Source organism: Mesocricetus auratus, unplaced genomic scaffold (assembly GCF_017639785.1).
Source record: "Mesocricetus auratus isolate SY011 unplaced genomic scaffold, BCM_Maur_2.0 Super-Scaffold_100010, whole genome shotgun sequence".
Classification (NCBI taxonomy): domain Eukaryota; kingdom Metazoa; phylum Chordata; class Mammalia; order Rodentia; family Cricetidae; genus Mesocricetus; species Mesocricetus auratus.
The window spans coordinates 5,703,643-5,716,708 of record NW_024429194.1 but is presented as its reverse complement, the minus strand read 5'-3'; the positions used below and the strand labels follow the sequence as shown (position 1 = coordinate 5,716,708).

General features: G+C 44.4%; 1 protein-coding gene and 1 pseudogene across 12 annotated transcripts in view; one reads left to right on the top strand and one right to left on the bottom strand.

Moving 5' to 3' along the window:
- Positions 1 to 13,066, bottom strand: part of Ptprm (protein tyrosine phosphatase receptor type M) — a 649,476-nt gene that overhangs the window by 138,847 nt on the left and 497,563 nt on the right. The window lies entirely within an intron of this gene.
- LOC106022170 overlaps positions 4,297 to 13,066 on the top strand; it is a 43,875-nt pseudogene continuing 35,105 nt past the window's right edge.

Genomic DNA, 13,066 nt, shown 5'->3' with positions numbered 1-13,066 from the left:
GGTGCTGGAACGGGAGACCATATGGATAATCTTTATTATCATTTCTAAGTGATGCACAATCCAAATGCTTTCTTGCCTGTAGTTATAATCATCTCTCAGTTCTACACTTCGAAGGAAGAACAGCCCCAGGATTGACTTGCCCTTTTAGTTTCTAAAAGTTGGCAGAACAAGGGACATTTATTTGAGACAGACGAGTGAAAATCACGTACAATGTCTCCGGGAGGGAGAAGTGATGAGGACGGTGGGAGGCTGGCCAGTCTGACCTCTCTGGGCACCAGCACCCTCTCTTTCTATGCACAGACATGACTGTCTTTGCAAGCCCCGTCCCTACTGGCTGGACTGTGTTGGGGACAGCGTCTACTCCAACCTGCTGTTTTCAGATGCACTGGGCAGCTGCCACTGTAACTCCATCTTATTGCTGCTGTCCCAACGACACCCCCACCTCGAAAACATTCTTAGGCCAAGTCTCCCCTGGAACGCTGAAGCGGAGGACAGAGAATCTACGTTCTATAATTCAGACAAAGTGCTCACGTTTGTGAATTTCTTTGGACTAATTTATGCAGATAAATGCCTCAACATTCCTTTTTCAGGTCAACCTGAAAGGACAGGCATAGCTAACTCTTCCAGACTCCCCTTGACCTTTGTTTGTTTGAATTCCTCTAAAGAGATTACAACAACACTTCAGCTCACGGGTGCCTCTTGCATTGTTGCTGGCAGGGTGGGAGATGGTGGCAGATGGGGACATGCAGCCTTAACAAAGGCTAGGCTTACACTAGAAATGACCTTTTCCTTTCTAAGGCTTTACATGCGTGAATTAATTTCAGAGTACCTCAACCGAACATTTCATTACTGATCTTTACGTACAAAAGAGCCCCTTTCAGGATTCACAGGTACTCCTCAAACTGAATGGAGCTCAAATCGGAAACTTACAGCTTGATGCTCACAGCTGTTGGACAAGCATGTTAAGCCCATGAACCCTTTTCAAAGCCCAGCTAGCTCTCAATGTCCTCAGCCAGCCTCTCTTCATGGACTCTGTACTTCCTCTGTGTTTTCAGTGCCTGGCACAAACATCTTGTGCCAGGAAGGTAACAGAGGTGAAGAAGCCAGGGTCAGAAACTCAGGGTATTGAGTACTGGAGACCAAGAAGGGAAACGGACTTGGCCCCATCAATGGATGCCCGTGGGAGCCCAGTTATCGCAAGTTTCAGAAGCCCCAAAGTCAGATTTTATGTCACCTCTGGGTTTAAATGTTGTCACATGTCTTAGCTAGGGTTTCTATTGCTTCGACAAAACACCATGAACGAGAAGAAAGAGGGGCAGAAAGGCTTTATTGACTGATCACCGCTGAAGGAAGTCAGGACAGGAACTCAAACAGGGCAGGAACCTGGAGGCGGGAGCTGATGCAGAGGCCATGGAGGGGAGCTGTTTACTGGCTTGCCCAACCTGCTTTCTTATAGAACTCAGGGCCACCAGCCCAGGGATAGCACCACCAATGATGGGCTGGGCCCTCCCCCATCCATCACTCATTAAGAAAAAGCTCTACAGCAGTGGTTCCAAACTTCCTAAAGCTAGGACCCTTTAGTACAGTTCCTCACGTTGTGCTGACCCCCAACCATAAAATTACTTTGTTGCTACTTTGTAACCATAATGTTGTTACTGTGATGAATTGTAATTTAAATATCTGATATGCAGAGTATCTGTAGGGCAACTGCTTTGGGGAGTTCACGACCTATAGGTTGAGAACCACTGTTCTACAGGCCTGCCTACAGCCTAACCTGATGGAGACATTTTCTTAACAGACTCTCTGCTGTCAGATAACTCCAGCATATGTCAAGTTGATAGGAAACTAGCCACCACAGGAAAGAATTTAAAATGTAAAATAAAAGTGTTTGGTCCAAATAAAGCACGTTGGGTGCCACTGGTGCCCTCCACACGTAATAATAACCACTTAGAGGTTAGCTGCGTCAGAAGGGAGAGGAGTGGGAGCTGACGCTTCCCACACAGCCAGAGCACGTCGGCACCCAGCGTATCTTACCTCCAGTGATCCTGGCAATCACGGGAGACCTATTTCTAACTCTTACTGTGCAAAGGAGAGAACCGAGTTTCAGGAAAGCTACTCACTCATTCAAATGGTAGAACTGAGCCAGGGCCTAGAACTCTCTGACTCTAAACAGGGCCCCTTGCCTTGCACATTACCAAATGGCTTTCAGGCATGAATATTCTATCACCCCAAATGTAAACACTTTGTGCTGGAAAGTCAGAAAAAGATCCACAGGGTGCATTATACAATGCTAGTGGCATTCAAAATGCTTACGAACGGACTTGATCACCATCATGGGTAAGAACTCATCTGTTCAAAGTAGGTTCCTTAGCTTATGGGAGATGAGAATTGACACTAGGGTCTTTTATCTGTTCTTATATGCAGCAGAGAAGTGTCTACCAATGCTCACAAATGGTTCAGAGTTTTAGAACTGAAGTTCACTCATGACTGGACAACTTGGTCTCTCTGTCTCTGTCTCTGTCTCTGTCTCTGTCTCTGTCTCTGTCTCTCTCCTACTCATCCCCTCAGCCTGTGCTGCGATTCTGTGATTTTTAAAGTTGAAAACCATGAGAAAAACTTTCTGAACTTAACATCTTGTATGGAGAGAAAATCTTTAACTGGAAATGGTTCTTTTTCTTCATACTCTTATCTAACAATGAGTAAATGTATTTTTCATCATAATGTTTAGAGAATTATTTGTCTGAAGCCCTGTAATTGACAATCTCCAAGCCTGTGCTATATGAATCTCAAAGGTCCTTAGTAATTAAAATAAGAAGGAAAAAAGGCTCCTATCAATATCTATAAATAGATGATTTTAAAAACTGAGACAGTGGTCTGGAGAGCTTCCTTGCAGCAGGGAGGAGTCAGAAGTCACCATTCTCTCCAAGCAGCAACCAAAGCAGGACAGAATGCAAACTGACTTGTTTAGACCAATGGGAGGATTGAGGACACACGGGGAGCACTGGCCCCCAAGCAGGACAGCCATGGGCAAATGCGGAAATCGCAACTTCAAGGAGCGAAAGTACGTGTGCAAAAAATCCCTGTGAAACTAAACTTACAAAATTTAAATTTAAATAAATTATTATTAATAAAGAGATATTTAGTCATGAACAAATGGGGCTACAGTATGAACGGGGCCCTACTGGAATGTAATCCCTATGACATGATGAGATGGGGAGGAGAGATATGAACAGGAGAAATATTTGAAGGTAAGTGCAGATACCAAAGTTCATGTTTAAAAAAACCCAGGGAGCACTGAGCCCATCAAGACGGATAAGCCCAAAGCATCTACAGCTGAGTCCATCATGGTTGGAGAAGCAGAGAAGAAATCGAAACAAAAATAATCTCAAAAGAAGTGGAAAGGGGGGCAGGCATGCTTCCTAACAGGAGCAACTGATATGGGTGTCTCTCTGCATGTGGTGAATATGTTTTATTACCATTGGTTAATAAGCAGATGAGCTGGCCAATAGCCTGGCAGAACACAGCCAGGCAGGAAATCCGAGCAGAGATACGGGAGGAAGAAGGGTGGAGTCTGGGAGACACCAGCAGCTACTGGAGAAGCAAGAGGTGAGGTAGCAAGTGGTAAAATGTAGACTAATAAAAGTGGGTTGATTTATTACGAGAGCTAGTCAATAGTAAGCCTGAGCTAATAGGCTAAGCAGTTTGTAATTAACGGTTAAGTGTCAGAGTGGTTATTCAGGAACTGGCAGGTGGTGGAGAAATGTCCAGTTATAAGCAATGAAATGAGAGCTACATCGCATTTCTCAGAAACCAATGAAATAGTAGTAGAGTGGGGTGAAATAACATAAAGAAGAGAACACAGCAAACCCAAAACGCTCTCGAGTCACCCGTTAGAAGTGGGGAAATAAACCTTGGCAGACACGCCAAGGTTGGGGGATTTGTTGCTAGCAAACTCTCCTTCCAGAAAGCACCAAACCTTCTTTGGTGTCTTGGTCCACTGCCTGGACCTGTCTGTGCACTGGGCCATGACTGTACCTGTTTATATCAACTGTGAGGCGTTCATAAATTCTCAACTCCAAGCTACCTTAGACCACTTTGAGTGTAATATTCCATCTTCGGAAAACAAAAGTATCCACTATTCCTAAGTACAGTGTCCATGAATCAGTTTGTACTAGAGATAACCACTTGCACACTCATAGACTTAGTAACTACCCAAGCACATGTGCGCCACCCCTCTCCACAACTGAGAGCTGGTGGATGAGAGTCCATGAATGGAAGGAACACAGTGGACCCATCATGGGTCCTGACTGGGCTACCAAACTGATCATCAATGCGGGGCAGATGGCATTGCCTATTTCTGGAATCAGAAAGATGGCCGGCATTGAATCTAACTCTGGCGACCCTGAGGATGGCTGTGCAGTCACTTTTGTGAAGTGCCCCCCCCCGAACCAATTTGCTGTGGGAAGTGGAGCACGACTCAGCTTTGTTTGTTACACTAAGTCTAAAAAGGACTTAGGGGTGAGCAAGCACATTACAAGACAGGTTTGCTCCCCGGGAACTCAGCTGGGATCAGCATGTCAGTGTCTCCCTGCCAGCAGGAGCACCTGCGTCTTCCCATATGGTGTCACTGCCTGTCTACCATAAAGGGGATGAAGAGCCAGCTAGTGTATTCACGGAGCAAGACGCCTTCGGTCAGGGGACGCCGGTTAGGTGGCTTAGGAAGTGACAGCTGAGCTCATCTTCCACCACCAGGAGATGCCTGATCTGAGTCAGCCACAAGATCCCTGTTGCCCACTGATGATGCCTCAGAGAGCATAAGGTCTCTGAAAACTGACTTATGGATACCCCAGGGGTATTGCTCGTCTTAGAGAACAGGTTATGGAAAACAGGTTGTACTGACAGCCACGACTTCTGTCTCACGTTCTATACCTGTGGTGAACTTGGCTGCACAACAAGCTCAACACTCTAAAACAGAGGCCCGGCATCACACATTTGCTATGGGAGGCTGAAAGGAGTCTATGAGATGGACCAGGGAGTCACAACCTAGAACCTCTGATCTATCAGTCTACAGATCCTGACCCATAACAGCGTGATGCTAACATCTATTTGTGAGAGCAACAGTGAGCGCCCCCCCCCCCAGAAAGCTGGTGTGACTGGCAGCCATGGCGACTTGACAATTCAGATTTAAAGACCCAGTCAGGATCTCCAAACATGCCGGAGATGATCGAGACTCCGGCACGCAGCAATGCGAACTGCAGCTTACCCGTGACTCTGCCACCTGCATGACAGTGAGGAAAGAGACACTTCCTGTAATGCACTTCCTGTAATCACTGTACTTTGTTTTTAATAGAACTGGTGCCTGTGATGCTGTTTGCTTTTATTTCATCTCATTCTTAACCAAAGCTTCTCTTTAAGTGGCTTATTATAGAAAAGCTGTCACATTAATTTAAAGGAAAGGATGAGGGAAAATACATACAATGTCTGGTAGAAAATTAAAATCATGGAGGTGGAAAAAGAAACCTCAGAGAAACAGAAAATTACATGAATCATACATTTGGATGTACATAAAAAGGAAAAATACTAGAGAAGAAATAATCGAGGTTATAAGAAGCATTTAAAAAGTTTTAATGTAGCAGATAAAGGTTGGTTAAAAAAGCAACAACAGAGTATCAGACAGCTACTGCTTGTGAATTTAAGAGAGATACGAGAGAGGGAAATCAAAGTACACTTTGCCCTCAGAAGAACACACTGTATCTGCAAAGCAGAACAAAGTCATCTGAAGGTGGACAGGCATCAGCTGTGAGTGCCTAGTGTATCCAGGACAACCACGGGACAAAGAAGCTGAGAAGGGAAAGTGGAGTAACACAGTGTAGAAAGATAGTGGGAGTCAAGCTATATACAGACACGGAAAGCACAAGGCAATAAATCCAAAATGGTGAAAAAATAGTGCGCTTTTAATATGGTACATATCAATGATCAATCGAAATACCAACAGTCTACACATATAAGCTGAAAGACAGATACTATCAAAGAAGATTAAAAAAAAAACCAAGACCCAACCTAAGATCATCTGTAAGAGACTTATTATATGTACAAGGACCCAGACAGACTAAAAAGTAAAGGAATGAAGAAAAAGACACCAAGCTACAGCAGTTAACAGAAAAACAGAAAGAGTTGTGTCAGATCTGACATGACACTTCAGAGAAAGGGGAGCCACCATGGAGTAGTGCAGCGTTGCCTTAAAAAGGCTCATCCTCAAGACAGACTTCAAAATCTCATGATATGTTGTCAATTGTCACGCTTATACACAAGCCAAAGAGTGATAAGCTGTGAATAAAAACAGATGAACCCATTCCTAGGGTTGAAGACTCACGTCCTTTTGTTAGCAGTAGGCAGATCAAATAGGTAAACAATCGTTGAATCTTCCATTCAACAGCACAACCAATTGGCTGGATTTAACTGACATTGTTAGAGTATTTCACTCAGCAACAGTCGAACACAGATCATTTTCAAACTTACAGGTCATATTCACAGATGTAGAATACATTTGGGTCCATAAAAAAAAGCTTACATTTTTTAAAGGAAATAAAACATACAATTCTCAGATGAAATTCTACAACAGAAAGATTGCTGAAAACTACCAAACATTGGAAGATAAAAGGCACGTGTTTAAGGCTTCGTCTCCAGCATGGTCCCACTGGACGGCAGAGAATCCTTTCAGAAATGGGGCTTAGTTAAAGATCGTGGGTCACTGGAGGCCATCCTTTAAGGAGACTACAAGATGGCGCGTCCCTCCTTCTTTGCCTACCAAGAACCATCAGGTGGATAACTTCACTCCACAATTCTCTCCCGCCATTGTGGTGTCCCTCACCATGGTCCCCAGAGCAATAATGAGCCCACCTCAGCAAATTTGAAACTGTGAGCCCAAACAAAGCCATCCTGTTTCTATGTTCAGTCTCTCAGGTAGCTTGCCACAGTACAGGAACCCTGAATAACACATGGCTTAAAGCTTGTATCACTGCTTGGGAAAGAAAAAAAATTAGAGGGAAGGAGGTAATGGCTGTCACAGCTCTGTAAACGCAGGCAGGAGCGCCAGTGAGAGAGGAGAGCCACATGTCAGGTTCTCAGAGCAAAGAGATTGTCCTCGTACCCCAATGCTCACCACGCACAAGGGGACGGGAAGTGAGAAAACGCATAGTACCATCCCCACGACCAGGTGCAAATTGTAACTGATAAAGAAAACCCAGTGAGGAGTGAACTCGTTGGGGGAAAAGTCCCATGGAAGAGATGGGGACGAGCGGGGGCAGATGGTGGCCACCTAGGAGAGCAAAGCCGGAGAAAAACAGGTATAGCTTCCCCTCCCCTTTCCTCTCTGTAACAGAGCTGGGTGATGGGGGAACGTCCTTCTGTACATGTGTTTCTCTGATTGGTTGATGAATAAAGCACGGCCGGGCCAGTGAGGTAGGAAGATAGGTGGGTCTAGGAGACAAGGAGAATTCTGGGAAAGGTAGGCAGAGTGAGTTGGCCACACCGAGTTGCCATGCTGCCAAAGGAGCAACAACACTCCAGGGCATTACCAGGTAAGCTGCAGCCTCATGGCAACACGTAGATTGATTAAAAAAAGGGGGGGGGGTTAATAATGAAGACAGAGTTAGCCAATAAGAAGCTCTAGTCATCAGCCAATAAGTTTAATAATTATCATTAAGTCTCTGTGTGCTCATTTGAGGCTGAAGCAGTGGTGGCGAGACCTAGGTGGGACAGGAGGAGGACCTCTGTAATAGCTGGGTGGTCTGTGGCATGGAAGGACATTTCACTGCAGGTGTGGTGGGCTCAAAAGGGAGGAGCTCCATCATGCCCATGCCCAGCTGCCACTCGGGATGAAGAAGGGAGAGCTCAACACCGAGTCCCATTCCTATACAAACACTGCCACCCAAAGAGAGTGGCTAGAGGCGCTTGTAGGCCTGACCTGGACCTCAGTCCGGGGAAAGATTGTTTCCAACTTTAAAGTCATCTCTCAATTAAATACTACAGGGGAGGCAAAACTTACAGAAATGGAAATCACATACAGACAGAAGCATAAGAGAACAAATGGTTCTCTGGTCCTGGCTCGTATAATTATGTGTATGCTTAGACTTAATTAAATCTGGGGTAGAAGTGGGAACCCACAAGTATTTAATTTTTCTCACAGTAGGGATGAAAGAGCTATCGGTTGGGTCTGGCTGAATGAACCTAAATGAATAAGGAGCTGTCACCTTAAGGACAGATCTGTTCAAACTGCCACATAACGTGGCTTTCAAAGTCAAAATTTGTAAGGAATAAAACCCACAGTGGTCTGGTAACTAATAGAAGCTGATAGAAACACAATGAAAATAATTATTACAGGAGCTGTGGAAAAGCTATGCCATGCATTAACTCTACTTTAACAGCCAGTGAAGACACGGCTCTCACTAACTCTTATTGTATGGAGAAGGAAACTGAGGATCCATCATCACAGTAAACCACAGTAAACTGCCCAAGGAACCATGTTGGGGTAACTTTTGGCATGTCGTGTCAGTCAGTCAGTCACATGTAGAGAGATACATTCATCTCTAAAACCCTCACCGAATCACAGCTAACCACACTGGTTGCTCTAGTCTAGACATACTTAAATATAGATTAACCACTGTGTTACAGAGCTTCTGACTCTAACGGAGGTGGAAACATCTGTCTGTCTGCCACCACCAACTGCACCTCACTGCAGTCCACTCCGCCCGTCTCTCCTGTACACAATACTGTACAGACTACCCATTGACTTCCCAGAAGCCTTTTGGTGCCCGCCTCTGGCTAGTTGACAGACAGGTATTTCTCCTGAAGAACGGTTCTGTTTCCAGACAAGCCAGAGCTTTTGCTTGTGTTTGGGCTTCTGCTTTATTTATCTCCTGAGCATTGGATGGGACAAAAACAGCAGGCTGAAACAATACTCAAAATGAGGTGCGAAAAATCCGCACCATGCATGCAAGTGGAAGGCCTTACGTTAAGTGACCAAAGAGAGATCAGGAGGCCAGATGCACCATGCACTCTCTCTCACACATGAAAGCTGAGGAAGCTAACCCCAGAAGCGGGGCAGCTACCAGAGGCATGGAACGGTGAGAGGGAGTGGGGAGGGAAAACACAGGTTAAGGGGCAGTGCACCTGGATAGGAGGGATGGCTCCTCATGTCTACAGCGCAATGCGAGAACCATGGCTGACAATGGTTAATTGTAATTCCAAAAGAGTAGAAAAGATTTTTAATGTTCCTAACACAAAATGATGATAAATGGCTGGAGTAACGAATATTTCAATTACTCTAATCTGATTATTTCAATGCATGCATGCATGTATGTATGTATGCATGCATGTATGTATGTATGTATGTATGCATGCATGTATGTATGTATGTATGTATGCATGCATGTATGTATGTCAGAGTTCTTTTCCAAGACCCCTTTTAGCCTTTCCTTTTAGTCCATCATCATTCCTCTGTGACAGTAGCCAGACAAGCAGAACTAGTCTCTAGCAGGGCTCCGCCTCCCCATACAAAGCTGGGACTCAGGAACTTCACAGCCATCGCATTTGGTTAGGACCCAGAGTGGGCAATAGCAACCAAAGAGACGAATGCCCACCCAACAAAGATAAGACCAGCTATCTATACCAAGAAACACTTTAAACATTACAGCAGCAGATTGCAGCAGATCCCAGCACTCAAAACTCAAACTCACAGAGCCAAGACAATTTGCTGGCATCAACCCCACTGCAATAGGCCCTGGGAAATGCGATTTAGCCAAAGCACAAGTCAAGGACTTCGAAATAACAATTTAAAATGTGCTCAGGGAACTTCAAGAGGACATGAATGGACTGCCCAGTGAAGACCATGAAAACACCAACTATGAAAGTGAACAACGAAAACTAGTAAAGACCCTGAAGTGGAATTTAACAAAGGAAGGTGTAGAAAAGCATTTTTAATTAAATCATAGAACAAACTTTCTCCAACCTAAAGATGGAGGCACCCCCATCAAGGTACAAGAAACATACAGAACAGTACAAGAAACAGATGGGACAAGAAAAGAAATTACTCACAGGACAAAATAATTAAAACACTAAATGTACTGAACAAAACCGACTATTAAAAGCTACCAGGGAAAAAGACAAAGTCCCATGGAAAAGCAAGCCAATTCAAGCAGTTTCCATCCCGCCAATCCAGTTCTACAGAAGGTACTAGAAGGAAAGTTTCAGTACAAAGAAGTTAACAACACCCAAGAGGACACAGAGAATAAATAATTCTAGAACAATAAATCAAAAGGGGGAAAATTCATTACACAACAACAAAGTAACAGGAACCAACAAGCACTGTTCATTAATGACTCTCAATTTCCCCAACAAAAAGACAAAGACTAATAGATTTGATTAGAAAATAGGATCCATCTTTCTGTTGCATCTAAGAAACATACTTTATAGTTGTGAATGGACATCACCTCAGAGTAAAAGGATACAAAAAGTTATTCTAAACATGAACCCAAGAAGTAAGTAGGTGTAGTTATTTTAAGTATCTGACTAAATGGACTTCAAACCAAAATTAATCAGAAGAGATAGAGAACGACATTGCATACTCATTAGGGGAAAAATCCACCCAGAGGATATTGCGATTTTAAATATTTATGCATCTGAGTTCATAACTGTAGAAACAGTACTACAGCTAAACCCACATATCAACCCTCACATAGTAATAGTGATGGACTTCAATTCCCCAACTCTCCCCAATAGATAGGTCATCAAGACAAAAAACAAAAACAAAGAAACATAGGAGTTAAATAACGTCACAAATCAAACGGTCCTAACAGACATCTATAGCTTTTTCTGTGGCTTAAAGAATTCAAAAGACCTTGACAACTGAACATATGCAATTATTGCAGGGACACAGACATTCCGTTGTGGATTCTCTTGTGAGGGATATGGTTTGAATGTGTTCCCCCAAATTTCATGCACTGGAAACTTACCTCCTAAGCTCATGATGCGGTAATGGTTTTAGAAGTAGGAACTTTGGGAGTTAGCCAGAGTGAAGTGAGATCGTAACACCTATGATGATATCAGTTGCTTTATAAGAGAAAGGGGAAGGGAGGACTTTCCAGTAAGCAGGATGCCCTCCACCACATCATGATGTAGTATAGGAAGGTCCCTTCTACCAGGAGCCAGTAGATCAATACTGAACTTAGGCGAGAAATCTGTTGAGAAACAAATTTGCTTCCTTTGTAAACTGCCTATTTTGTGGTATCGATGTAGCAGCAGGAAACGAGGAAAAGTCGAGTGGGGTGGAATTAAAATCACATATTCTCTTTTCATACTTGAGCATCAATACTCTTCACTTAACACCCTTGGAGGAAAGCCTTTGTGTCAATCCTGAGATCCATTTTAGTATCACTGTTCGGGCTTTTCCCCCAAGCTGCCCTTTTTCCCAAGAAAATGCCCTGTGTGTGAGTCCCCTTTGCCCCTTAATGCCTCTCGAGTGTACGGCCCCTGCTTACACCGAGCTCTTAGTTTAGAGCGGTTTGTCTCGGCTTGAAGCTTGCCAACCTGTGCTTCAGTGGGAATGATAACCTCCACACACATCCCTGCCCTTCAAGATCCGCCTGCTCATAGATCCCGCCTGACAAAAACATCTTCCATTTGGGAGCAACTCACAGCTTACGTGAGTGCCCGGATGTAATTTCCAAAACCATCTGAAGATTCTTAAAAGCTAAAAAAAAAAAAAAGAGTCAGCCGTAAAAATAATAGATGCAGTCTCTGTCATCCTTAGTAACATTTTGTTTAGCTTTATATCTCATATCAGGGCGATATGAGTCTGGAGGGACCGGGACCAGCCACGCCGCAAGAAATATGAAACCGGCACGATACGCAGTAGAGCAGAAGTGGGAATAGAGTGACGTTAGTGAGAACTCGTCCTGCGCAGGCGCCTCGGGCTGCCCAATTCCACACTTGCACATTACCCGGAAATCTAATGACTTCAAAAATGTCACTCTGCAGAAAAACTAAACCGGTGTACTGTTGGGTCCTCTACCGGGCTATAAATACAAGTGAGAAAGCAGGGATTTAATGCATGTCTCACTGGAGTTGTACCTCCGTTTCCCCTGATGCCTGTTGAGCACACTAAAGCCTAGGAAGGCCTGTGCCCAAATAAAAGCAGGGCGATTGGCTGGCATCAACACACCGGAAAACAGGGCTCAATAAAATTGTCCTAATTTGTGGACTGACATTTTAAAATACAGGATAGCCTTTGGATACACAGAACTAATTTCATAAACAGATAGGCAGAAAAATCTGAAGAGAGGAGAATATGCTCAAGGTAGAGTTGATACTTGTATGAAAATTTAAAAGCCTAACAAAAACTGTTAAAAAAAAAAGATTCATATTCCAATGGCTGGTTGATGTAAGCAGGAGCACAAAGCCTGTTTCTCAAGGGGTCCTTGTAAGAGAGGCTTTAAGTTCAACCTAGGAAGGGATGCCTTCACTACTGGAAGCGATGCCTTTACTACTGGATGGGATGGCCCTGGAAGATGCTCATCCTTCCAGTCTTGGAACCGCGACTGTATGACTGCAAGAACGGAGGCTGTTGGGGTGCATTGTGGATAAGGCCGGCTCTCTTCCCCAGTCAGTCATCTGCAGGTAGAACTGTGGCTTTGCAGGAGGCAGACCAGCATCAGGCGAGAGCGGTGGGGTTGCCCAAAGCTCTCAACAAGGAAGAAGGAGCCACAATCCCAGGAGAGTGGGTGGAGTCTCGAAAACGAGAATGGCAAGGAAACTCATCTGCCTTTGCCTCTTCCAGAAAGGAGTACAACCCTCTGGGTACCTTCTGGCTTCCGAAGGTGTAAGGCAATTGTGTTTTAAGCCATTATCTTTGTACAACCATAGCAGCAAACTCATGGCGTATTATCGGCACTCTGATTTTTTAATGCATCACTTAAGGGGTATTCCTAAGGGCCCACCACATCATCCATAGGTTTTTTGAGTTCTCCCTCCCTCCCTCCCTCCCTCCCTCCCTCCTTCCCTCTCTCCC